The sequence below is a fragment of the Prionailurus viverrinus genome, chromosome F2, assembly GCF_022837055.1.
Source record: "Prionailurus viverrinus isolate Anna chromosome F2, UM_Priviv_1.0, whole genome shotgun sequence".
NCBI lineage: Eukaryota > Metazoa > Chordata > Mammalia > Carnivora > Felidae > Prionailurus > Prionailurus viverrinus.
In genome coordinates, this window is record NC_062578.1 from 79,480,535 (window position 1) to 79,494,573 (window position 14,039).

The 14,039-nt window shown below is 45.6% G+C and overlaps 1 pseudogene; it reads left to right on the plus strand.

Moving 5' to 3' along the window:
• The window catches only part of LOC125156223 (histone H1.4-like), a 90,377-nt pseudogene extending 78,285 nt beyond the window's left edge, over window positions 1-12,092 (plus strand).
• The last annotated feature ends 1,947 nt before the right edge of the window (window positions 12,093-14,039 follow it).

The window sequence follows — 14,039 nt, forward strand, 5'->3', positions numbered from 1 at the left end:
TCGGAATTTCCCTGACCCTCTTCCCTCAGGAAAGCACACTGGAGCCTCGCTCTCCCCTCTAGATCTCCTCACTTGGCTGCCTCTCAAATAAACCCTTTTCAAAGCTGCTCTGGGCTTTGCTGCATGTGAGGCAGATGAACTTGGGTCTAACTACAGGATCTTAGCTGAAATTTCATCCTTGTTTGGATTCTTCCCCTTTCCTGGTCTATATCCTCCACTCATTATCAATTTATCTTGCATGCTTAATGAACTACTTTTACACATGCCTTCATCACAGGAAACGTGATAGAAGGTACTGGAAGCACATTGAAAGGGTAGATCTCATGAGTCAGATCAATCATTGTCCAGGTGGTCAACAGACCCATCAGTGGTGGTAAATGGAGTGTGGGAAGCTTCTGCTATGGTGGCACTACAATTAAAGCTCTTCTCTGTGGGGAATTGGGGGTGAGCTAGAAGTGGAATGGTTTCTCTGCTTGTTCATTAGTCCTGCATTTAGAAGATACAGGGAGAAGTAGTTACAAGGACTGTAGGGCAAAATAGAGACCTAAGAAAAAACCAAGGGCTCAAGTCAGCCAACAGTGAATTTAAGGTATAATGTGAAAATTCAAAACTTCATGCCCTCCTCTAAAGAGAGCCTCATTTCTTGTAACCAAGCTGCAGATGAACCACAGGATATAATTATAAGAATAACAATTTAAGAGAAGGCTGTATTCTCAGCCTGGGAAAGTTAACTATGTTCAAGCCAAGGCTCTTCTAGAGAAGGAACGGCATCCTGACACAGGATAGTTGTGCATCCACCCACGAGATCCCCATCACATGGTACTTTTCACAACCTGGATCTCCTGAACTCTGGGCCCGCAAAACTCACCTTTGCTCTGGAAGACCTCAGCCCCCCTCCATTTATTGATGGTCTATGCGGAAGTTCAACTGAGGCAGATACTTGTGAGCACAAGATCTGCCCTGTGAGCTATCTAACCTATCTCTGCTCTTGGACTTGAGACCAATAACTAGGGTCAAGTCTCATGACCCAATTAGGGGTAATGGTAACAATGTTCACAGATTCATCAAAGCAGCTGCAACAACTGGCCCAAAGGTATTACTGGGAACTGGGAAATTAAATCTAGGAATAGATCTGGGTGCTGCTGGATCAGAAAAAGATGAAAAAGTAAGGAAGAATGAATGTTGACCTAGAACATTCTCCCATGGCTTGGGATTCAATGCCTAGGTGAGGGCCCTTGGGGACAACCTTACCACCATTGGGAGAGGTTCTGTAAGTGATGGGGGGGGAAAGTCTCAAGTGGAATGAGGTGGAGATGCTAGAACTGTCTTGGTCTCAAGTGGTCAAGGGCTCAGGCAAGAAGGTGCACTAGAACAGAACTGTGTGAGATTAGTAACCTCATCAACTGATCAGTTCCTAGAGGGGCCCAGAAGATGCTGTTTTCAATTAAACCTGCTGGAGGAAGGCATTGACTTTGTTGAAACTCAGTGGTAGTGGCCATCTTGAGATGGAGGGGGATATTAGGAAGTGCTGTTACAGATCTGTGTCTCCTAGTGTCAGTGGGTTGGTGGGCTATAGAGTAGCAGAGGACATGGGACGGGCCACAGCCAGCTATCAAAGCCCAGGCTTATATGATCGTTACATTAGGTGGTGAGATCACAGGGATAACCAAAAGTCTTACCCCCCGGAATCCCATACCCCATAAGGACAAGATGAACAGGCAGCCGACAAAGGAACTATGTATATGTATGTGAAAATACGTGTGTACATACACACACAGAAAGGGAGGATGAGCCAAAGGCTAATAGAAAGTCTTCACCACTCTTGCAATTTTCAGAACTGAGCCAGTTCAATCTGAGGGCTTATCTATCAAAATAGAAGAAAGCTCACCTTGAGAATGGACCTAGCAATGTCATAACACCTGGAGTGATCCAAATAACACCGGAAACAACTGTAGTAGTGATTTTTTCCTTTAAGGATCCTTTGGTTATTTCCTCAAAGGACTGGACGCGGAAAGAACACCTGCATATAGGGATTTTGGATATAAATGTGAACTAAGTTGATTCACTGCGGGGTCGGGAGGGGGGAGACTTTGGGACCCCAGAGTAGTATGAACTTAGAGATCAAGTGATAAATGGGGTTCTGAACCAGCTCTGACCAACAATAGAACTGAAATGGTCCACTGCCCCATCTGCTAGTCACTTTTCCAGTTCCTAAATGTACAATCAGGGTGGACATAGTTGGTAACTGACCAAATTCTCACTAGTTCTTTGACCAGTGGGATAGAAGCTATTATAGTAGGAAAGGCCCAATGGAATGCATATAATGGATGCATCTCAGCCAGGATGGTCCAGATAACGTCTGTTGCAGAATGGAAGAGATGAGTGCCACTCTCAAAGACGTAAGGAGTCCTGACATAAGGATCATCGTAGCCCCAGAATAATCCCTTCAGAAGCCAAGTGAATTACCACATATGGTGTGCTTTCTCAAAGCCAACACCTCAGGCTGCTGCTGGGCTTGCTCTGACTCCAACCCAGACAGCTGAAGGTGCCTGGAAGTTCCCATCTCCCTCAGTGACCATAGCCAGTGGCTGATAGGGGCTGGAGGTTGAAAGTCTCCTCACTTTGAGGAGGATGTCCCATCCTCTTGGCCTATTTTGTTTCAGCCACTGCATGGCTTTCAGCTCCATGCACACAGAACCCAAAAGTACATTGCCCCAGCTGCACACAGCATCTGCCCTTTGACTATGGGGGATTTTCTGTTCTCAGAATCCAGTCCATTGCTATGTATTGGCCTCTTCCCTCTCCCACCCTGAGAAAGGTCCTTGTTCCATTTCAGAGATGATGAAACTGAGCAAGTCTCTTGTCTTTTCTACACTTCAAAGATCTCTGCTGGGTAGCCTCGGGTAAATCACCTTGACTTGTGCCTTAGTCTTTCTGCCTGTAAAACTGAAGGGGATTTGAATAGATGAGCCATAAGGTATCTGTTTCCTATACGTGTTGTGACCATCCAGCTTTTTTTCTTCTCAGAGTTAACACGGTCCTTTCTAATATGTATTTTAATGGCTACCCCAGAAAGTGTCCCCCACCCCACACTCCCATCCCTGCCTATTCTTGATGACACATGTATTTGTATAAGAGTGAGGTGAAAGGCAATAGATGGAAGAAAGTGTGTTAAATACAAAATACCATCACTGTGGGAAATCATAGCTATGTCCTGGGATAGATTATAAGGACTGCATTGCAAAGCAGACCACTGCTTTCTGGCTTTGCTGGAAACAGTGGACTGGTATCTAGCTAATATATATCTAGGGGCCAAGTCCCAGCTAGTGTCTCTGTGCCCTGCTGCACCTGCCACTCTGACCCCTGCTGAGAAGATGCTCATGAAAAGGCCCACAAGTCTGCAGGTGTCACCAAGTGCAAGGCTGTCACTGCCTCCAGGGAGTGCAGTGATGTGTCCCTAGTTATGCTCAAGAAGGTGTTGGCGGCCACCAGCAATGACCCAGAGAAAAACAGCAGCATCAAGCTGGGCCTCAAGAGGCTGGTGAGCAAGGGCACCCTGATTCAGACCAAGGGCACTGGTGCCTTGGGTTCATTCAAGCTCAACAAGGTGGCCTCAGGGAAAGCCAAGCCTAAAGCCAAGATGGCAGGCATGGCCAACCCCAAGAAGGCCATGGGGGCAAGTACCCCCAAGAAGAGTGCCAAGAAGACCCCAAAGAAGGCGTAGAAGCCTTTAGCAACTTCAGGAACCAAAAAGGCCAAGAATCCCAAAAAAGTGAAATCAGCCAAGGCCAGGAAGGCACCCAAGAGGCCAGTGAAGACCAGAAAGCAGTATCTGCTCTGCAATGCGTCCCCTATAATCTCCTAACTCAGGACCTAGATAATGGATTTCCCACAAATCACTAACTCCCCTCATGTGTGCACGCAGATGCGTGCACACACAACAGCAGTAACAAGGAATCTAGCCACTGCCACATGGCTTCAAACAAAACCTCTATTTTTGGATTTACCACCACCTTCCCTGGGTCCGTTAAGGGGTGGAGTACATTAAAATCCTGACAAGCTTGCTGATGTATCCTGAATCTTCAGGTTTAAGAGCTATTTTTAGGATTGCAATATAAAACCCAGCACTGAGAAACCTAGGAGAACCAATCATGACACCCCAGAGGTGAACTGGGGGAGGGAAGGAGGCCGCTAACATCCTTCAGTCCTCCTGCCTGAGCTGAAGTTTTTCAGCAGACAGACTATTTATAAAATCTACCCTGTATGCTTCCAGAAACCATCAGAAGCAGCCTCTTCTTTATTTTCAGCATGTGCCAGGAACTAGTCTGAGTCAGGGTCACACTGGAGTTCAGTTGAAGGTCACTGAGTGAAGCTCCTCTGGTCCCAGCCATCTCAGGTTAGCTGGACTGTATTGTTCCAGGCTTCCTGTCTGCTTCTGAGCTGTCCTCCAACCTTTGGTGCTGAATCTTTGCTAACATGCCCATATGTGAATCCAGATGCAAGTCCTTTCCTTGCACTCAAATGCAGCACCGCATTTTGCCACCCACTGAGTACAATATCATACCATATTTCCCCATTACCTTGAAAACCTAAAATACTTAGGAATTCCAGAATGCTTAGGAATGTCACTGTATTTTCAGGGTTCATTATTGTCCATTCAATTGCGTATTGCTCTACAGTGTGCAAATTTTACATGCAATTATTTTAGTTGAGGTCCAGAATCTTGAAGTGGATAATCCATTAATGTATCTCTTAACATGCCAACATACGAACAGTGTGGTGATAGGCACAATAGTGCACGAAGGATCAAGTTGGGATTTAGAGTTTGCATCGTGGTTATTTTGCAGGAATTGTGGGATGGCAGGAGGTGGGGAAGGAAACAGGTGGAACAGGAGAACATGAGCTGTAAGTTCCTCATCTGTAAGAGGAGATTGGAAGAAAAACTGGCCTCCCTGGATTAAAAAAATTTTTTTAATGTTTTTATTTATTTTGAAAGGGAGAGCATGAGCTGGGGGAGGAGCAGAGAGAGAGAGAGAGAGAGAGAGAGAGAGAGAGAGAGAGAATCCGAAGTGGGCTCCAGGCTCTGAGCTGTCAGCACAGAGCCTGATGTGGGGCTCGAACCCACGAACTGTGAGATCATGACCTGAGCTGAAGTCAGAAGCTTAACCGACTGAGCCACCCAGGTGCCCCTCCCTGGATTTTTGTATGGACCAAGGAAAGAACTCATTAATCAGATTTGACTTGTAAAATTCTACACAAATGTTTATTGGCTAACAGTCACTCAACAAACAGAAAACAAGACCCTTTTTGTGATATTCAGATGGAACTGGTTTTTACTGCAGCTCTTCTAGCTGAACACTAACGGACTTTAGGAGGAGACAGAGCTCAAAGCTGCATCGGAGGGGAATTATGTTCTTACAAGTAATTTCTGAGATGGGAGGGGGAATTATAATGCAACTACCTTAAACCATTTGTTCCCTGAAGTGTGGCCATAAATCAGAATGGTGGGCACATGATCATGTTCTGCAGGAATGTGAAATATTCTGCAGGAATATTCTGGGAATATCAGATACAAGCGGCTTCAGGTAGGTTCTCCATGAAGCAAACCCAATGTAGTATGTAGGCACTTGATAAGAAAGGGCCCCAAGGACCATCACTGGCAGGAAGAGGGAAGCAAGCAGGGGTTGCCACGTAACATGGAAAGCCCTTGCACACCACCTGCCACGTGAGCAGGTGGGGGCAATGTGATGGTGACAGGACACCTGGAGTGGTCTCTACACAGATCCAGGGGTGGCTGTTTCAGAATCCCACAGGCCTGTCTTCCTGGAAGAAACTGAGAAAAGGGAGATAAGTAGGATGAAACATATCCCCACCAGAGAACGGTTTTGAGTCCACAAAACCGGGCATCTCTGCTGGGTCCAGGCTCTCATCCCTGAGGCACTGAATCCATTTGCACTTACCATTTGCCATCACCACTAAGCAAAGGAGCTCTGAGAAGTAGCCTAATGGGCTACTTGGGTGCCACCCTATTCCTTCCTGCTCCTTTTATACAAGACCATCCCGTCTCCTGATGATTGGGACTAATTACTCTGACCAAGACAGCAGCCCTTCTTGTCTGCTGGTCTCTGGACACCAGCAACCCGAGGTTCCCAAAAGCTAAAGCTTGCTTGGCCTCCTCACAGTGAAATTCCTCACCACTGGGGCGAGGGGATCAGAACATCTTATCCTGCAAGGCCCAGACTTACTAGGGCAGTAAACGCAAAGGTGCCAAGTCAGACATTGGGAATAAGTGAGGACACACTGGCTTCTACCCTTCTGTGTCCCCAGTAGGGGAAAACCTACAGGTCTGGGAATAGCTGTCACATATGATTCAGTGCATCTACTACATTCTGGAGGCTGGGTCTGAGCTCCCCTAAAGCTTTCCCCTTCATGGCTATTCAGGCTTCATCAGGAGGGCAGCGCATGGGTCTCCCAGTATGGCCTACAACTTGTATACTCCTGATCACTGTCCTCCTGTCATGTAAAGTAGGGACCCTGATCTACTGAGGTATTGTGTAAGGTCCAGGCTAGTGGATCATATGATCAGTAAGGCCTTGGAGAGTAACCGTGGCTAAGACCCATAAGAAAGGCAAACCCAGAACATCTAGAGGATCAGACATAAGCCACTGCCCTTTTAGGGTAGAATGAGCTCCATAGACCCTGCTTACCTCCAAGTTGGTCTCCAAGAGTAATGGGTACCATTCCAGGATTAAGGTTTGGTCCCTGTTGCCAGAAGGCTGGTCAGTCAAGTTCGAGATGGTTAAATCAACCTTGGTAGATGGGAATCTGTGCTATTTGGCCCATGCATAACTTTCATCCCTGTCACCATGGTTAGTTGGCCACCCAACGAACAAATTGTGGAGGATGACAGGATAGTTGGCAAAGTCTTTACTCCACCTACCAGTTCAAATGCTAATCTCTTCTAGAACCCCACCCCCCCCACCACCACACTCAGAAATGTTTAATAAGATATTGGGCATCCTATGGCCCGAAGAGATCTATAAAATCATCTCAGCACTGATTTGTTAGACTCAAGCACAATCATACTACTTGGCCTTTAAAGTTTGGGAGTTTTTGTAATAAAAATCTCCCGGATTCAACAATCAGTATTTTTTTGTCACATACACTTCATCAGCCCTTGTTTTTCTTTTCCCTTTTATTTCTTCACTGAAGTATTCTGAAGCAAATTCCAAATATGTCACTTTCTCATTACATAACTCTAAAAAAAAATGCTTCGTTTTCAATGTGCCATGTAATTGGCTACAAAATGAAGCACCCTTACATTTTCCTATTGTCAAAAGTATTTATTTTAGGTTGGGAACCAAATGCCCGCCTATAACAATGCTGTATCCTTCGAATGTTTTGTCCCCAGCCATCCAGCTCCTCATCCCGATTTTTCTTTCTACCTCCTGTTACAGAAAATTGGTAAAATAACCTTGTTCCACATTCTGGGTTGGCCTGCTTGAATCTATGTGCTATCCTCCTCTAATCGGCAACCCTGAATTTTCCCGGATACCTGGGGAACATCCCTTTTCTCTAAAGGGCTAGATAGCAAATGTTTCAGGCTTTGGAGGTCACATATGGTCTCTCAACACATCCTTTGGTTCTTAGATTTAAGGGTTGTAAATAAAACCATTCTTTGTGTGAAGGCCATACACACACAGCCCATTCGTCAAATTCTGCTTGTGCCTTATTTGCTGAACTTTGGTTCTGTTAAACAGTATAATGAATGTTTTGGCATAAACACTTCATAACTGCTTCTATGTGCTTCACGTGCAACACATCAAGAGGCAAGTGGTAGTACCTGAGGATTACTAAGTGGACTGATCAGAGATGCAGGTGAATCTGATTCCTCCATTATAAGCTGCCTTATTAAAACATCTAATGGTTTCATCAATGGATGATTCTTATTTAATCTGATTATGCCACTCCTTTCAATATGATTCACAATCTTCAACTAGCACTATTTGCTTACCTTGAAATACAAGTTCAGGAATGGTGGGAATTATGCTTAACACTTTTTTCTCACAAGTGTTAATGTTCTGGAATCAAATGATTCTTGATCTCATGTGTGCATAAGTTCATAATTATTGGGTGTTCATAGTTTATAAGATCATTTTACAAAAAGTTTCCATCTTTTGTCAACAGGAGCTCCTTCATATTGGCTCTTACATCCCTTTGATAAGGCCCATTATTCTTTGTACCAGAATTCAAGGAAGCTATCAAACTGCCCCAGGCTCCTCTTGAATATCTCCTTGTCCAGACCTGTGATTTCCTATTTCCCCAAGGAGCTCTGGTTCCCTTGTATGGGATTCCTACTGTCTGCAGGGGAAGGGAGGAGAAGACCGTGCTCATCAGCTGAAAAGCCTGCAGGGGTTTGAATCAGGAGGGGGAACCAGAGGGAATGATGAAGTCTGAGGCCAACACAGAGAAGATACCACATCTAAAATTATTCAAACTCCAGGATGTATGAAATACCACAATGTCATACAAAAACCCAAACTGTCACACAGTTGCATCTCTAGTGCCAACAGAGTGCCTCGCACACCGCAAACATTGACTCAGTCACTAAACATTAAGTGACTGAGTGAGTGAATAAATGTAGGAGACAAGAGACCGAAGAGAGGAAGGGGAAAAGAGAAGGAAGCAAAGGCTGGAGAGCTGCCCTGTGCGGCAGGAGGTGGGTGAAAGCCCGAAGCAGGGGGAGCGTGGTGTAGAAATAACAAAGGGTCCTGGGTCAGGAGATGGGAGGGTTAGCCCTAGTTGGGTCAATACCTAACTCCCACCAGAGCAGCCCCCAAACCCCATCTGATTCTGTTTCTTGTACAGCAAGGAAGTTGGGTTATAAGATTGCTCTGATATATCATTGATTCTAACATTCTGTGATTAGGAAGCTATGTGTACTTCTGCAGTAAAGAAAGGTATGTTCCTGTGCTCCAGGCACCTGCTAGGTGCTAGCTTCTAAACTAGGAATTCTATTCATTATTTAGTTCCCATAGAAATCCTTTGAAGAATAATTCCAAACTTACAGAAAGGCAGTGATAGAGCTGGAACAATCGATCCTGGCTCAGTTTCTTACTAGCTGTGTGTACTTGAACACATTATTTGACTCTTCTGAGCCTCAGACCCCAGGGCCGAGGAGTGAACGTTCTAGTGCCTATCAGCATAGATCCAATGACTCCACTGGCTGGATCTTTGCTCAGAGCGGTCTAGGAATTCTCTGGCAGCCCATCAACTTTGCCTCCATGGAAACTGCACATTCCTGCATTTTCCCACCATCCTGAATTTGGGATGAACGTAAGGTGAAGGCCCATTGCTTACATGAGTGTGTCATTCACGTGTGTGAATGTCATGCATTGAGTAAATGCTGGGCAAAGAAGGGTCTGCTTGTTCAACTTCCTACTGCTTACAGGCCTCTGCCAACAAAAAGGGGACTGTAATAACCATTAGCAAACCAGAAATGAAGACCTACCTGATGTCTGTTCCCCAGTATGGGAGGAAAAACCTCCTACCCTGTTGGCTTCTAGGAATTAAGCTGCTAGAAGACAGATGAACAGGAGGAAAACCTATGAATTTAATATTCTTAAGTCTACACTGGAGTTTTCAGAAGGAAAACAAGACTCCAAGAAGCTATTAGTCCCCAAAGCTTTTATACTGTCCTACACCCAGAGTGATAAACTGTAGAGATGTGGCCAGTGTGGCTCAGCCTGGGGGCAGTAAGTTGGGGGATGGGCTAGGAAATGCATGGGCAAACAGAGAGGGAGGGGGAAGGGTTACTTTAGTAGGTTGGTTTGTTCAGGCCCAGACTAGTGTTGTCTCCCAGTCTCAGGGGACGAAATTTTCTTGAGAAAGGTGCCCATTCTGTGCTAGGAAGAGAATATTTTTTGAGACCATCTTTTGGGCAGGAGGGGGTGGGTGGTCAGAAAGCTTTCCTACATCTTTTCCTCAAGTGCCTTCTCAAAATAACATGCCAAAATGGCATATGTGTAGAGCCCCTTCAATAATTAGCTGCACTCACCCCAGCCCCAACCCAGGCCTCATGGTGCAGAAAAGCACATTTGTTCCTGGCTCCCCATCCAGCTCAAATCTCTGCTGCAGCCTCTGAACCCTTCTCCCTGCCTCCAGTGGTCTTATCCTCTGTGGAAAAAGAATGACCAGAACAAATAAGAATGGCTCCCAGTGCATACAAGTTAAAGCCCAAATTCCAGCTGGCACGGAGGGTCCTTCTGGGCCTGGCATGCCACCTTCTACTTCTCACTTGCTATGTCTCAAACACACCCTGCCTCCCTGCCCACACTCCATTTTAACATCAGCCAAACAAAATTGGGAGGAGATTTTGTATTGGGGACAGGTTAACCTTGTTTCAAATTGTCATGTACAAGCTCTGTGGTGACATGGGGCAAGTTGATAACATCTCTGAGCTACATTTGCTCATAAACTGACAGTCCGTGTAGGTGAGAATTTGTAAGCTGCTATGGGAAAATTGCTGGGTACGTATACAGTGATGCACAGTGTGAATACTGTCCCAGCCCAATCCAACTGCTTGTTATCAGTTCTATGTGTTCTCCTGGGTTCCCCAGTTCTCTCTACCCTACACTAGGCTTGTCTTGCCTTCTCTTCTAGGCTGAGAGCACAGTTCTCATCTGATTTAATTGTATACCCTCCAGAGGGCTTGGCAGGCAAGAGAGGCTCAATGGACGCTTAAGAAATGAACAAATTAACAGATTGCTTTGGCTGACTCCAATATGACCAGAACTGCCATTCCAAGAATGTGCAATGAGCAAGACCTCTGCTCCAAGTTCCTTAAAGTTCCTGGGGTTACAATAATGACTTCAAGGCCATCCTATCAGTAGAGTCCACACAAACCCAACTGCAATCCCACACATAGGAAACAAAAAGCCCATACTGTTACCAGTCAGCCTGAGGATTAATCTGAAGTGTTTCCTGGAAATTGTAATTGTCTGAGGTTACCTTAGTTGGGTTTGCTCTCCAAATATCGCCAAACAAACCATGAGCAACAAGCATGAAATAATGGTGGTGTGCCATAAGAAAAGCTGTTATTTTCAGTTGAAATTATACAAGCTGGTTATAAAAGTAATCTTTTGTGAAAATATAGCCAGAATCTTCTAATTCAGCATTTGTCACCCACTTGAGATTTCCACCTCTTGGTCCTCAAGATGTGAATTCCCTAGCTGAAGAGTTGGGGATCTGAGATCCAATGTTTAGATTTGTAGGGTTTGGGGTCAGTAAATAATAAATGAACAAGGGAATCTATCTCCTTAGCACCTAGTTCTTCACCCGACAAACCAGCAAAAGGTATGAAATAAGTACTTATCTGAAGTCTCTGCTAGGTCTTAGAGGGTGATGTTCTATCATGTCAGAAGGGCAGTCACTTCCAAATAAGGCAGCGTTGGAATCAAAATGGAAAAGATGAGAACGTCCGTGTTTAGTAGACGATCATGGCCACAGTCCTTCCAAACCCCAGACTGCTGTTGAATGTTTGCCATACTCCTCTATTAATCTTCAGCAAATCTGAGGTGAGCAGTACCCTCCCTAATCTTGAGGTAGGGAACTAGAGACATTAAGTAGATTGTCCAGACCAAGCTCTTGGAAACTGCCAGGACAGGGCAGGAGTCCAGGTGTTCTGACTCCCAAGTCCATGCTTTTAGCATTTTAGAACTTCCTGTCACATAATTCCTACTACCTGAGCTTCCTACCATCAAGGTAGATGGTGAACACCTCAGAAAACCGTGTTCCTTGTTACACTATAGACCAGCCAGCAAAACTTTTTCAGACAGATTTTCCCAGAAAGAGTAGAGACGCACAGCATACAATGTCTAGCCAAACTGAGTAGATCCTTTGCTGTGATATCAGCTATACTCTGAAATTCATCAAGTTAGCTTCCATGGAACTTCATTTTGTCAGCAAAGCCTATTGTCTCCTTGGCTGTCATGCTGCAAAGTCCCTCAAAAGCAGGATCCCCTGATCCAGAGAGAACCCTTGCCCATTTTGCTATGCCCAGACCTGTGCCTTTCAAAGAGCCTGAAGTGTGACTGGGCTCTGCATTCCTGGCAGCAAAACTTCTGAAATGCTGCTGAAGGAATTCACAACCCACTATGCTAAAATATGTCTCTGGCATATTGACCATTTTAAGTTCAAGGTACTTAAAATAAATAGCAATCCCTCCTTAAAAGCAGAAATGAAATTCCCATGTGAAAGAGATCCTATCTATAAGAGAAGGAGAATCCCATCCTGATTAAGGAGGAGAAATTGAGACCCAGAGAATTCCTTACAAGCAGACCTTGTCAAATAGTTCTTATCTCCCCTTATCTCATAGTCAGTTTGAACAAAGAGGCAATCGTGGGAAAGTAGCCAAATAGAAATCATAAGTTTTGTCGTTTCTTCGGACCTTCATTCCTTAAGAAGTCTCTACATCCTATAAGCCTTATATTAAAGGTGCACACTTTTCTCCTGCTCATCTGTCTTCTGTCAATGTAATTCTCAGGGCAGCCATAAAATCCTAAGCGGGGAGGTAGAAATGCCATCCCTACCTTGCTGCTGGGAAGTGGACCTGGGGACAGACAGCAGCCAGCTCTCTGCTGAGGTGGTGCTGGGACACTTGCCCAATGCCTGTGTGTCTCCCAGGGGAAGATAAAATCTTCAGTCTTGCTTAAAATACAAGCAACCGAAACTATTTCCAAGAAAACAGCTGCTTATAGTCTTCAAGAAGTGGGAAGGGGCCTTGGAGAGCACCTGACACAGGCTCCTCATTTGACAGATGGGGAAACTGAGATACGGAGATAGGATGGATCCCCCTTATATCACAAGGCATGTTAATTGCAGAGCTAAGGGCTCTGTCCCGGTCTGGTGCCACCAGAGCTCCTGCTCTATATCCCCATGATGCATCCCTGTCGCCAGAGCTCCTGCTCTATATCCCCGTGATGTATCCCTGTCTCCCAAGGCATGGACAAGGAGCCCCCTAACCTGGAAATGCCCCTGTGCATTTGGGGAAAACCACAAATGGATGGTGTGGCTGTTCTGCACATACTTAGTTTTCCACTTCCAGAGAGTCTGTGACTCCCTTGGGCCACTGTGGACTCTGGGGCTAAATGTAGAAAAAGAGTGTCCTGGACTGGTCAAGTCCACTCAGGGCTTGGCAGAAGAATACAGGTAAAGGACTCAGATTAGATGTCTTCCATGGCCCAACAAAGGATGGAGTACTGGATTGGCCCCAAAGGGCAACTCCGGAGCTAGAAGATGGGAGACGTGGAATGTACAAGCTTGACTTCTAACCCAACATGGCATTGAGCAGCAGAATGTCCTGGGCTTCATTTGTTCCACCAACAAGTCACAGGATTTTAACTGGTTGTCCTTAACATCTCGATCAGTTCTATCTTGCTCAGATCTGTGACTTTCAGACATATTTTGGCTTTTCCAATCATGTATGTGCAGACTGGATTCCTGCTGAGTGACCAGAGGGGACATAAAATCATGTTGACTGGTTTGTCCTTATGTACTACACACCAGGAGGTCCACCGGGCTCTTCCTTCAGCCAAGGAGGACTTGTGGCTTCCGTTACTGGAAGTCCTGCCAGCAGCAGCCTTCTGTTGTTACCTCCTTTAGGGCTTTCCTGAGCTGCTGACACTTGCCTCCCACCTGACACCAACACCTCAGCTCCTTAGCCTTGGCACACAGCCTGATTCCACGACAGTTCATGTGTGTTGACCACCTTTCTGTTACCTGCTAACTCATCTGCCACATCCTTACTGAGAATTTGCCTTGGGACATGTGCTGTGCTGGAGTTCTAGGAGCTACAAATGCAGCCCCTGTAACCATCTGTGGCATTTCCTCTGAGGCTGGCTGTCTCTCCTGCTGAGCCATGGGCCCTTGATGGTGAGACCTGAATCTCTACAACATTGATCAGCTTCTTTCATGGCCATTAATGGCCACTTGGGCCAGATGCTTAGCAGACCCATCCCAGATGGGGCTAATGTCTAGGC